The following is a 4,188-nucleotide window of genomic DNA, read 5'->3' on the forward strand; positions in this document are numbered from 1 at the left end:
ATCGGCAAGCCATTAAGATAAATGGATCTTTAAGAAGAAGACGGACGTGGATGGTAATGTTACCGTCCATGAAGCTCGACTTGTGGCGAAAAGTTTTTCACAAGTTCAAGGAGTTGACTACGATGAGATTTTCTCATCCGTAGCGATGCTTAAAGTCCGTCGGATTCATGTTAGCATTAGCTGTATTTATGAAATCTGGCAGATGGATATCAAAACGAGTTTCCTTACCAGTTTTCGTGAGGAAAGATTGTAGGTAATACAATCAGAAAGTTTTTGTCGATCCTAAGGATGCTAAAAGGTATGCTAGCTCCAGCGATCCTTCTAAGGACTGGAGTGAGCATCTCGGAGTTGGAATGTATGCTTTGATGATGATCAAAGATTTTGGGTTTGTACAAAGTTTATGAGAAACTTGTATTTCCAAAGAAGTGAGTGGGAGCACTATAGAATTTCTGATGAGTATATGTTGATCAGAAATGATGTAGAATTTCTAGAAAGCATATAGGGTTATTTGAAAGGTGTTTTTCAATAGAAAACCTGGATTAAGCTACTTGAACATTGAGGATCAAGATCTATGAGGATGGATCAAAACGCTTAATGGTACTTTCAAATGAGCACATACCTTGACATGATCTTGAAGGTGTTCAAGATGGACCAGTCAAAGAAGGAGTTCTTGCCTGAGTTGTAAGGTACGAAGTTAAGACTTAAAGCTCGACCACGGCAGAATAGAGAGAAAGGACGAAGGTCGTCCCCTATGCTTAAGACGTAGGCTCTTCAGTATGCTATGCTGTGTACCGCACCTGAAGTGTGCCTTGCCATGAGTCAGTCAAGGGGTACAAGAGTGATCCATGAATGGATCACAGGACAGCGGTCAAAGTTATCCTTAGTAACTAGTGGACTAAGGAATTTTCTCGATTATGGAGGTGGTAAAAGAGTTCGTCGTAAAGGGTTACGTCGATGCAAGCTTAACACCTATCCGGATAGCTCTGAGTAGAGATACCGGATACGTATAATGGATCAACAATTTAGAATAGCTCCAAGTAGAACAATTATTTGGAATAGCTCCAAATAGAACGTGGGAGCTGCATCTAGGAGATGACATAGAGATTTGTAAAGCACACACGGATCTGAAAGGTTCAGACCCGTTGACTAAAACCTCTCTCACAAGCAGAACATGACCAAACCCCAGATCTCATTGAGTCTTGATCACATGATGATGTGAACTAGTTTAGTGACACTAGTAAACTCTTTGGATGTTGGTCACATGGTGATGTGACCTGTCAGTGTTAATCACATGGTGATGTGAACTAGATTATTGATTCTAGTGCAAGTGGGAGACTGTTGGAAATATGCCCTAGAGGCAATAATAAAAGTGTTATTATTATATTTCTTTGTTCATGATAATAGTCTTTTATTCATGCTATAACTGTATTATCCGGAAATCGTAATACACGTGTGAATACATAGACCACAATATGTCCCTAGTGAGCCTCTAGTTGACTAGCTCATTGTGATCAACAGATAGTCATGGTTTCCTGGCTATGGACATTGGATGTCGTTGATAACGGGATCACATCATTAGGAGAATGATGTGATGGACAAGACCCAATCCTAAGCATAGCACAAAGACCGTGTAGTTCGTTTGCTAGAGCTTTGCCAATGTCAAGTATCTCTTCCTTTGACCATGAGAGCGTGTAACTCCTGGATACCGTAGGAGTGCTTTGGGTGTATCAAACGTCACAACGTAACTGGGTGACTATAAAGGTGCACTACAGGTATCTCCGAAAGTATCTATTGTTTTATGCGGATCGAGACTGGGATTTGTCACTCCGTGTAAACGGAGAGGTATCTCTGGGCCCACTCGGTAGGACATCATCATAATGTGCACAATGTGACCAAGGGGTTGATCACGGGATGATGTGTTGCGGAACGAGTAAAGAGACTTGCCGGTAACGAGATTGAACAAGGTATCGGTATACCGACGATCGAATCTCGGGCAAGTAAAATACCGCTAGACAAAGGGAATTGTATACGGGATCGATTGAGTCCTTGACATCGTGGTTCATCCGATGAGATCATCGTGGAACATGTGGGAGCCAACAAGGGTATCCAGATCCCGTTGTTGGTTATTGACCGGAGAACGTCTCGGTCATGTCTGCATGTCTCCCGAACCCGTAGGGTCTACACACTTAAGGTTCGATGACGCTAGGATTATAAAGGAAGCTTGTATGTGGTTACCGAATGTTGTTCAGAGTCCCGGATGAGATCCCGGACGTCACGAGGAGTTCCGGAATGGTCCGGAGGTAAAGATTTATATATAGGAAGTCCTGTTTCGGCCATCGGGACAAGTTTTGGGGTCATCGGTATTGTACCGGGACCACCGGAAGGGTCCCGGGGGCCCACCGGGTGGGGCCACCTGCCCCGGGGGCCACATGGGCTGTAGGGGGTGCGCCTTGGCCTACATGGGCCAAGGGCACCAGCCCCAAGAGGCCCATGCGCCTAGGGAACCCTAGAGGGAAGAGTCCTCAAGGGGGAAGGCACCTCCGAGGTGCCTTGGGGAGGATGGACTCCTCCCCCCCCCTCTTGGCCGCACCCCAAAACCCATCTAGGGCTGGCCGCCGCCCCTAGGGGGTGGGAAAACCCTAAAGGGGGCGCAGCCCCCTTCCCCCCTATATATATTGAGGCATGGGGCTGCCCATAACACGCGATTTGATCTCTCGTTGGTGCAGCCCTGCCCCTCTCCCTCCTCCTCCTCTCCCATGGTGCTTGGCGAAGCCCTGCTGGATTGCCACGCTCCTCCACCACCACCACGCCGTTGTGCTGCTGTTGGATGGAGTCTTCCTCAACCTCTCCCTCTCTCCTTGCTGGATCAAGGCGTGGGAGACGTCACCGGGCTGTACGTGTGTTGAACGCGGAGGTGCCGTCCGTTCGGCACTTGATCATCGGTGATCTGAATCACGACGAGTACGACTCCATCAACCCCGTTCACTTGAACGCTTCCGCTTAGCGATCTACAAGGGTATGTAGATGCACTCTCCTTCTACTCGTTGCTGGTCTCTCCATAGATAGATCTTGGTGACGCGTAGGAAAATTTTGAATTTCTGCTATGTTCCCCAACAGACCATAAGCTCCAAAACTCACAAAGAGCAGGACCAAACAAGAACCGATAATATAGTAAGAAGAGGCAGGGGAGGTATGCCAACTAATAGAGGAGTGAAACCTCCAACCGAGAAGAACCGGCATAACCTCCAACATCGAAAACATCATAGAAGATGCGAGTGAACTCCGTTTTCGATGAACTCGAGCTTGTCACCAAGATGACCATAAGCTCCAAAACTCACAAAGAGAAGAACCAAACAAGAACCAATAATATAGTAAGAAGAGGCAGGGGAGGTATGCCAACAAATAGAGGAGTGAAACCTCCAACTGAGAAGAACCGGCATAACCTCCAACATCGAAAACATCATAGAAGATGCGAGTGAACTCCGTTTTCGATGAACTCGAGCTTGTCACCAAGGTGACCATAAGCTCCAAAACTCACAAAGAGAAGAACCAAACAAGAACTAATAATATAGTAAGAAGAGGCAGGGGAAGTATGCCAACAAATAGAGGAGTGAAACCTCCAACTGAGAAGAACCGGCATAACCTCCAACATTGAAAACATCATAGAAGATGCGAGTGAACTTCGTTTTCGATGAACTCGAGCTTGTCACCAAGATGACCATAAGCTCCAAAACTCACAAAGAGAAGAACCAAACAAGAACCGATAATATAGTAAGAAGAGGTAGGCGAGGTATGCCAAGAAATAGAGGAGTGAAACCTCCAACTGAGAAGAATCGGCATAACCTCCAACATCGAAAACATCATAGAAGATGCGAGTGAACTCCGTTTCGATGAACTCGAGCTTGTCGCCAAGACGACCATAAGCTCCAAAACTCACAAAGAGAAGAACCAAACAAGGGCCGATAATATAGTAAGAAGAGGCAGGGGAGGTATGCCAACTAATAGAGGAGTGAAACCTCCAACCGAGAAGAACCGGCATAACCTCCAACATCGAAAACATCATAGAAGATGCGAGTGAACTCCATTTTCGATGAACTCGAGCTTTTCACCAAGATGACCATAAGCACCAAAACTCACAAAGAGAAGAACCAAACAAGAACCGATAATATAGTAAGAAGAGGCAGGGGA

This window comes from Triticum dicoccoides, chromosome 2A (genome assembly GCF_002162155.2).
Source record: "Triticum dicoccoides isolate Atlit2015 ecotype Zavitan chromosome 2A, WEW_v2.0, whole genome shotgun sequence".
Lineage (NCBI taxonomy): Eukaryota > Viridiplantae > Streptophyta > Magnoliopsida > Poales > Poaceae > Triticum > Triticum dicoccoides.